The 10,014-nt window shown below is 36.2% G+C and overlaps 1 protein-coding gene across 1 annotated transcript in view; it reads right to left on the reverse strand.

Moving 5' to 3' along the window:
- Nucleotides 1–9,778: 9,778 nt before the first annotated feature.
- Nucleotides 9,779–10,014, reverse strand: part of lrrc32 (leucine rich repeat containing 32) — a 7,226-nt gene continuing 6,990 nt past the window's right edge. The window contains exon 4 of the mRNA XM_034889730.1: nt 9,779–9,935. The gene's annotated coding sequence lies outside the window, so the exon portion shown is untranslated. The remainder of the gene's footprint in view (nt 9,936–10,014) is intronic.

Here is a 10,014-nt window from a genome sequence, read left to right on the forward strand (position 1 = left end):
TTGGACGTTGTGTGCTTTTTCGGTTGGCTCTGCACACTTGTAAAAGCCTTAATGCACACTCCCTGGTAAGAACTGGAGTCCAGCTCCACACTGTTGCTTTTACTCCTCATGTTGAAAGTGATCCATTGGACTCCTGGGGGCTCATATCCAGAGTCCAGAGTCTGATTGGTTGGCTTCAACCTGAAGACATGTGGCTCTGCTTAGGAGCATGCTGAGTTACCATCATTCCACCCTGCAACCCAGCTTGGATAATGTTGCCAAAGTCCCTCAGGATAACACAGTTTACTCTGCTCTGCTGAATCACCTTACTGAGAAACAACTACAAAGAACAAGGACCTTCACTGTTTTTTAGGAAGGAAAAACTAGATTCAATTCAGTATTCAGTCAGTAGAAATATCTCAAATAGTCCCTGGGTTGCAAATGTAGAATCCTAATACCCTCTGATGTTTTATGTAGTGCCACCAAAGGGGTCAAAATTGTCACTTTTGCCCGCCCTTAGTTAATGCCAAGATAACAACCATATCTTTATGTGGAGCTTTATGCTAAGAGAAAGGTGTCAGTATGCTTCAGATGAAGTCAAATCAAACAGCATAAACAAGCCCCAGATGTCTTAATTGGAGGGACTAAGTCTAACAATGTTTGTAATTTACCAAAAAACTATGAGCGTGCAAAGAGAAACTGCTCAACGCAAGTATTCTCTGATACACCGTACAAACAAAACATCCTGTGAAGAAGCAGGAAGCTAACAAGTTTTATCGGATAACAGCATACACCAATCATTTTTCAGAGAGTTCATAAGAAACCTGAGACTTTTGTGAGTCTTTGTGGTTTAGTGTAGAGACACAACCTTAAGCATTTTGGGGGGCATTTTTTAGGCTTTTATTTTTGACAGGATAGCTCGGACTTGAAAGGGGGGTAAGGAAATCCGGCAAATAGCGTTTTTCCACTGCATGGTACCTCCTTAATTTTTTGGGTTTTACAAAAAAAAAGTCTCTGGTACCTGCTAACAGGTACTTTTTTTTTTAGTAACACCTCAGTCAAGGTTCCAAGCTAGCTGAGACTACAAAAAAAAGGTGACCTAAAAAACTAGAGATTACTAATTAGTCGGAGAGATTTGTCCCAATTCACTGCGTCATCATTGCTAGATGTAAAGTGAAGGAGCACCCTCCAAAGAGGAGCATGAATGTCTGTACAAAAGTTCAAGACAATCCAGAAAATAGTTGTTGAGATGTTCAGTCTGGGCTGACAAACCAACGTTTAATAATTGCCATTCCAATGCCATAAAAGGGCACTGCTGCCTTCAGATTACCACCACTTACATTTTTTTCCCTGCTAGAACTGAGAGGATCAGTTCAGCATTCATACGGCATATGTAAATGTGGGAGTGATGATGATTCAGTCCTATTTCCATCTGTTTCACGTCAAGAACATAACCCATCTTTGGGAGTATCTCAGTGAGGATGGATGTGCACGTTGGCCTGATTGGCTGTGCCTTGCTCCGTGATCTCCAGGATCACCGACTGGCAAACTGAGAGCATCCTATTATTCATCCATAGTAATCCAAGTGCTCCCACACAGCGCTCACTATCCCAATTTATCGCGGAGGACCATGGGAAAGGTCAGAGGGGACCTACTAGTGTTTATTCCCCTGTAGAAACATGAATTTGATGTGTGTATTCTACCATAAACAGCTGTTGTTGTAACTAAAGTGAAGCTAACAAGCTGTTGCGCTTTAAGTCTGTGTTGTAATTCTGAGGAGGGCAGCAGACAAAACAGGACACACACTAAGGACAATGGTATTTTACATTCTGCATTTGCTGCGAAAAAAATAAAGCGCATATTTACTTGACTTGCTTTGATGTTTTGCCAAGAACATTGTGTTTGAGAGCCCAGGTTGATTCAGAGATTATGACTCCGGCTGTTTGTTTTATGAGCGGGTCAGGTTGATGGGCATATGGCTGTCAGATAAACACAATATCATGCCAAATTTCCTATTTTATTGTCCATGCCATGCTGAAAAGTTTATTTATTGATGCATGTGAGGCTATGATTACCCTTAAGGCGAGTGGATGACAAACAATTGCACTGCACTCCAAAAATCTAAATGTTTACTGATCTTTAGGGACAGCTCCCCTAAATTATAAAAGCTTGTTTTCTTGTTTTAGCGTGCTAGCCTGCTAGCATCTAGTGATAACAGTGTACTACTTTGATCCATAATGAAATATTTCTGCCAGTACTAGATGGATTGCTATGAAATTGTGGTGGTTCCCAGATGATGTCCAGTTGTGCTCATAAGTTTACATGCCTTTGGCACGGGCTACTTTCCATAAAACCATCTCTCAATGCAAATCAAACCGGCTATTAGTCTAACTGAAATCAAACCATGCTAATCTCTATGTATGGTGAAGGGTATGTGATGATTTTATTTCCAAAGACCAGGGGAACTTCATCAGGATACATAGTATCCATGAAATAACTGGCCTTTAATAATAAAAATCTGCCTGCCTATATGGGAATTTAACACAGGGGTGTATACTTATGCCCCATGTATTTTAAGGAACCACATTTATTTATTTACAATACATCTTTCATTCACAAAGACAATTTGTATCCTTAAAGGTTGGATTTTACCTATTTTTTTAATTAAGGCATTAAGATAAATTTCCAAAACATGATTTTTTTTATTCCTCTTTTTATTTAACTTAAGCATGGGCATGTAAACTTATGAGCACCTAAGGACTTTGGTGATCCTCTGACTTTTCATGTAGCGCTACCATGTGGTTTACATTTGTGGTTAAACAACAACGCACAAAACTAATAAGTAGGTACTGGGCCTGAGGCTAAGGCTTTGAGTGAAACAGTGGACGGTTTGAAATGAAACGTGTTCCTCCTTTGGAATCGAAGTACCAATACTTTTGACCTTACTAAAATATTCACATTTTAGTTTGTTTACAGCAGGTGTTCAGACAACACATATGACAAATCTTCTTTTCTCTTTCTTCTCACTTTCAAATCATGGTGACTAGTGCTTTGATCAAGCCTCCCCTTTGAAAAGAGTTTTTGAATCTCAGCATGACTAAAGTAGGATACATACAGGTTAATAAGATTCATTTATGACTCAATGCCCTGTCACAGAAAGGAGGAAAAGTGACTTAGGTCTGCTTCTAATTAAAGAACCACAGATACCTCCTGTAGGCCTCCTCTGATTCCATCGCTGTCCATCTCATAAACAAGAACAAAAAAAAACGAAATTAAGGAAAAGACTTTAAAAGGAAATGATGCCTTTTGGCGGGTGGTCCAGCTGTGTGGGGCTGGTAGGTAGGAGTCCACTTTGTTTTGACTCTGGGTTGTTAAAAGGGAAAGCTACAATGGTTTGCATGACTTCATAGATTTGATCTGTCTGGGAAGAACACAGTTTAAAGTCAGAGAGTAAACAAATCTACCTTAGGAAGAAAACTATTCACTTCTGTCTGTTTTTTTGTAACTTTGCCGTGAAGAGGTGATGCCGTGCAGGAAAAAAAAGTTAGGAGTTAAGTAGTCTAATTTGATCTCCGAGCAGATTTTCCTGGAACCATGAAAAGTAAGTTAGGATTGTTCAGAGTGTTAAATAAATACAGTCAGGTGTCATTTATTTTAATTTATTTTACTTTCGATTTACATAACCCAATATCACAAATTTGCTTCAAGGGCTTTTACAGCATCCAACACCCTTGCCCTTAGAGTCTTGATTTGTATTAAGGAACCCCCCCCCCATAAAAAAACAAATGGAAGAATCCTTAAGAAGAGCAGCTGAGGAGGGATGCTTATCCCAGGACAAACAGACATGCAATAGGCCTATATGTTCTCTGTACAGAATAGACCAACATAGTAAGAATAATTAAATATGATATATTATAATAGGCAGATTGTAAATGCACAAGCCTTAATTGGAGGACCAACTATACCAAAATTATATTAAGTATCACTATTCCTTAAATTGATAAGACTGCTAAAATAAAAATCTCACAAATATACATTAGCATTAGTATTTAAGGATCAAAATATCAAATTGAAATATTACTTTTTCTCATGAAAGGCATCTTGTAACAAGGATTAAATTGTGGGACACGTGGTACACTTCACTTTAAGTCATCAGTTACGTAACTTGGAAGCAGAAGGGCTGCACTTGTTAATTAGGGCAGTGAGCAAACATAACTCTCATCCACATAAACACAGTCTAGACAGATCCGAGTCCAGATACAAGATAAAAATGATGTTGATTACTCCAGGGATTTCCTGTCGCTACAGAGCAATAGTTAAATAAGCAAATTCTTAATTATAAATCCAACCAGGAAGACTATAGTTGATATACCAAAAGAGAAGCTGGAGCCACATGTCTTTTAATGAAGCAAAGTATTACTGGAAAAAAGTTTTTCATGCTTCAAAGTATTGTTTTCTTTGCCTTGGCCTTAACAGAAATATATAGCCAAACCTATATTTATTATTTCAGCTAATACATGCTTGACAGGATAGAGGAGCTTCTTCAAAGTGCAAGTTAAACAGCATCTCTTAAAACACTTTACGGTGTTTAAACAGCCTCACAGTGCACTTCTAACACAAACACCCAGGAACATGTTGATTTTAGTGCCAGCACCACAGTTTTGAAGTTTAAATCAACGCAATACTTCAAACCAAAAGCCTGGCTATAACTGGAAACCTTTACCAAGCATCCGTGAGATTCTCATGTCTGTTTCGAAAGTGATAAAGAGGCTTTTTTTTTCCTTTGAAGTAAACCAGCCGATGGCCTGTAAACAACTTCCTGTACCACCCTGGACAGTAAATTGGCTCCAGTGAGTGTGTTTCTCCCTCCTGGGGGGAAGTAGGGATGGAGGATCTGAGTCACAGAAAGTAGAAGGCCTTCATTAAAGCGTTTAGCTTCTTATGCTAAACAGCACTTCAATCTCAATCTTCTCCCTTAAACCAAACGTAGAAAGGCTGGAGAAAGGTCAAAACTATCAAATTAAAAACTTTGCTCTGGGTGAAAAAGCCTGTTAAAAAAAAAATGAAAGGGAAACTCTTGTCTGTTTTATTATTTATTGTTTTTTTTAATCTATTTTAGATTTACAGTTTTTATTCTTTAGTATATTTCTTGTGTACATTAGTCTCAAAATGTCTTATGATCAGCTTGTGAGTAAAACATTTTGAACTGAACTAATCTGTACAAAAAGGTACCATAGTATTTAAGTTTAATTTACTTATTAATTTAAGTCAAAAAAATGTCAGTTTACCCAAAATACAATGAATATCTGTCTAATCAGCAGACCTTGTTGTGAGAGGTTTTGTTAAGCTTGTTTTGTTCAAACTTGGATTCAAATCTTTTTTATTTTTTTATTTCTCAATCACATTAAACATTCACAACTAAATAATGATGACGAAACATACAGTAACGTAGAAATAGCTCAAGGTCATACCCAAACAGTTCCAACTTTGGAGAATAACTGTAATAATGCAGGACCACATCGACTTTATAAAACCATCCCATCTCTTTAGCCCAAATTCTGCTGCGTTATTAAAACATGACGACTTTGTATTTAGCAGCTGTTCGCATGTGGATGGTCATTGTCAGTGACAATTATATCCAATGAAATGTTACTGTACTCATGATGTAAGATTCATTTACACACATTACGACACAGTAGGGGAAGTTTTATGTTAAAATAACTAGAATATATATTAGATACTATATAGGTAACCTGGTAGACAGACACCTTAACCATTTGTTGGCGTGAAACATCCCAACTCATAAACTTGGATAGCTCATATCCTGAAACTTGACCATTTCAGGATAAGATAACAAAAAAGGACAATATTTGCCTCTGAATTGCATTAGAGTAGAAGTATAAAGTTGCATAAAATTAAAGTGCAAGTTCCTCAAATTTAAATGTAAATTCAATTGTGTTACTTTCCAGTTTGTTAGAAAACACATTTACATTATAACCATGCATGCATTTAAGTGGATATTGTTGTTAGGGCCTTCATTATTATTGTCATTTAACGGCCATGGCGGGCATCAGCGTAGCGTTTATCCTACCGTGGGGTGTCTTGTGGGGGAGACGCTTCCAGCTTTACATCAACGTGCAGGCGTGGGATCCAATGAATCTGAACCTGGAGTCCATCTGATAGTGCTGGCCCACCCAAGTGCTGTACTGGCCATCGGTTTAAATCCTGTTTGTTGTATAAAACCAAAGATATTATTAGACGTTTGGCAATAACTCTTATGAGTATATTTATATTTGGAAAATGTAACGTAGCAACTGTAAAGTACTTAATCCATGATGTAAGAACAAGTCAAGTTAACAGAGAATCGGCGGCGGTAAAGGCGAGCTTACTTGTTGCTAGCGTTCCTTCCCCTACGGTTAGCTTCAGTTGAAATAGCTAGCGACTTGCTAGCTCACTTGTTTCGTGTAACGTTACTTCTTCCTCCTCCAACCATGGTTTCTTTTAATATCTTGGATATTTGATTAAGGATATTTGTTTTCACATGTTTATACATTATCACTAAGTAATTATATGGCTTAGCAGCTGCCATTTTGTTACACTTTTGAGTCGGTCCAAATTTACAGGAACTGACTCCTTGAAGCACCTGATGTTGACAACATGCAACCGACGAAGGTCAGACACGCCCACACTAATATTCTATACTTTTAATTGGCCATACACTACGAGGGACATCTCCAGAAAGCAAATCAAATTCACAATGTTGTAAAATACCCTTATATGATTGGCTGGGCTTGTAAATGAGTTTACCATCATAAATTACTCAAAACAGAAAATACTCACCTTTAAATGTAAATTGTCCAATTATAAACGATCCTTTTTATTTTGGAAAGTAAAATCAAACCTTACATTACATCAATCCTATATTGTAAAAACAAGAAAGCTATTGAAATCCTTAATCTATCCAACGTTACCCTATAACACATTTTTATTAACTGATTTGATTTCTGTCCAGATCCACCGGCATTTTCTGTTTTTGTATGTTTTATGTCAATTGTCAATAAATTAATTATCAATAAATAAAACTTTGAACAGCTGGAACCAGTTCATTTTTGCTTAACAAAACAATCAATATTAAAATAGCATCTAATTAATGAACTGACTGTTAATTTGAGCTTTTACCAGTACAGGAAGTGGCACACAGCTAAAGCAGTAAGAAAACCCCGGGCTTTGAGAGAGGGTTATCTGAAATTGCTTCTACTATTGAAATTGATCCGTTTTTTTTAATCGACTTTCTTGATTTCTCATGTTTTTTTTTTCTCCTTTATTTTCTTGTTTCTGACTTGTCATGCTTTAATGTTTTATTATAAAAGTAATAACTACATGTTTTAAAAGAAAAATAAGAAATATAGCAAAACATTTGTTTAATAAACAAGGGTAAAATATTAGAAAATGACATTCAGTGTAATCTCATATAACTAAGTACTGTTTCCTCATAAACTTTAAGCCCTTTGCTTTGCATGCTGTTTTTATTATATTGTGATAATAATCATCATGCACTCACAGTGTGCAACATTGTGGGAAATGCGTTTATTGTTTCTCTCACAGAAAGTTAGATGAGAAGATTGACCCCAGTATCATGTTTAGAAAAGAGTGGTATCAATCTTTGCGTCTAACCCTGTGCAAGAAATCTTAGCGGTAGCTTCACATTTAGTGAAATCTTACCATCATGTGTGGCTAAACTACAGGAAATCAGACAATTATGAATATATGTTCAGAGTAAAATACCATTTTATGGTGTCAGCTGAATTATGAGGAGAAAATAAACTTAAAATGGGCCAGTGTGAATACTACGTTCAGAGGTTTATTTATATGTTTTTATTACACAAATAATGTTTCACACAGTGTTTAAGTGTAGAAAAATGGCCTTCATTTGGTACAAAATATTGCTTACATTACGTTACAAAATAACATCATAGGATAAAAAATGTTACAACATGTATATTATACTTCTATACCAGAGTATCACAGTCAAAATTGTCAGTGCTTAGTCCAACTTTTATATTCATCCCTTAGATATTGTGTCTAGGGAGAGCACCACAGGCCTGGGATCAATGCAACATACTGTTTAAAATATCCAGCTTTGTTTTTATAGTAACAAAATTATTCTTAGTGTTAACATTCACAGAACAAGTTACAATCAACAAATCAACATTTAAAGTGCAAACTACATAAAGGGGAAAGAGACAGTTTGGGTTGCTTCATAATCATACTTCATCTACCAGGAATAGAGCATTGTGTTTCATGACCTTTTGTAGTGTTTGTGTTTCTTGATTTTTAGCTTAAAGGCAAATTCCACTCTCAGATACTCTTACACTGAACGTCAGTGAATAAAGGACATCTGACTTTGTTCCAGTGTCAACACTCTCCATAAATTGGATTTACCTTTCTCTGTCTCGATCAACCCTTAAAGGGATAGTTCAACATTTTGGGAAATAGGCATATTTGCTTTCATGCTGAAAGTTTGATGATATTACTCTCATGTCTGTATGCTAAATATAAACCTACAGCCAGCAGTTGGTTAGCTTAGCTTAGCATAAAGACTGGAAACGGGGAAAAGGGCTAGCTTAGCTCTGTGTAACAAAACCTCTCAAACTCACTTATTAACACATTACATCTTATTCATTTAAGGAAAAACAACACATTGGGGTTTTACAGAAGGGTCCTTTGCGAGACTACTTCTGCAGTTACTGCGTACAAATTATACAAAGAAGATATAACATGTTAAACCTTGGGTGGAATATGGGTCAATTTTGGCCCGTTTTTTCTAAGTGTCAATGTCAGCAATATGGGTTTCCTTTTAACTACCTAATTTTAATTACCCAAAACTAACATGGATGATCACACACATGGCGCTTTGCAAGTACAACAAAAGATAGGATCACTACTTTCATTAACTTTTGGGTGTTTTATAAAAAAAATTGTATTTGAAAAAAAAGTTTTAAAACCAGACTGAACATTGACATATAGCCTTTTATAATTATTATCCTTCCTTTAATATCTAAAGTCTAAATTATTCATCATTTCTGCTTTTATAACTCTTTAGAAATTAGGTATAATTTCCTATAAATGAGGTTAGTGACCATGAATTCCAAAAATATAGTTAATTTAAAGGTGATAATATGTTGGTGTTTATACATGGTAGTAAAAAGAAGCGTTAAATGTCAAAAAAGAGACAAAAGTGTTAATAAAAGAGACAAAAACGTCAGAAAAAGTGTTGATTTTCACGATGAAAAGTACATGGTGGAATGTAAGACAACACAAGGGTTAAGTAGTGAGCTTAGAGGTGATGCTAGCCATATTTTGTTACCTTTAGACTGAACTAAGCTAACTGTTCCCCCCTGTTTTCAAACTTTAGTGCTTAGCTAAGCTAACCGGCAGTTGCCTGCCTTCCAATTCAGTTTACGGATATGAGAGTTATATCAATCTTATCATCTAACTCTCTGAAAGGAAGCAAAATTATTGCTTTAGCTTTTCCCGGCTAGTCTACAGTGTTGAAGTGTCTTAGTGTGGATATACCCTTTTACATTCAATAAACCAAACAAACAGGAAACACTCCTGCTTTAGACATAAAAAAACAGTTCCTTAAATGACCACTAGATGCTGACTGCCAGAAACATTTAGAAGTTCATTTAAAAAGTCCAAACTTTTCTTTTGAAACATTTTCCACAGGAACTTCTGGTTTCAATAGGTTTTCTATTATAATGTCTTCATTTAGGAAATATTATGGTCTTTTTTTGGGTATTGACAGCTCGCCCAGCCATTGTGGTTGCTTATTGCGTGTCCCATCTCAAATTTAGATTTCTTCACTCTAGTGGCAAAGATGATAGTAGTAAACCCAACTCAAGGCATTAAATAGTCCCTTCATAAGACGTTGGGTGACATCACAGACACTACATTTTTTGACACTCTGAGCTCCTCTCTCCTCTATCTTTCCATTTTTTCATTTATGTGCATCCATGTCCCAGAAATGCTTGT

Source organism: Etheostoma cragini, chromosome 13 (assembly GCF_013103735.1).
Source record: "Etheostoma cragini isolate CJK2018 chromosome 13, CSU_Ecrag_1.0, whole genome shotgun sequence".
Classification (NCBI taxonomy): domain Eukaryota; kingdom Metazoa; phylum Chordata; class Actinopteri; order Perciformes; family Percidae; genus Etheostoma; species Etheostoma cragini.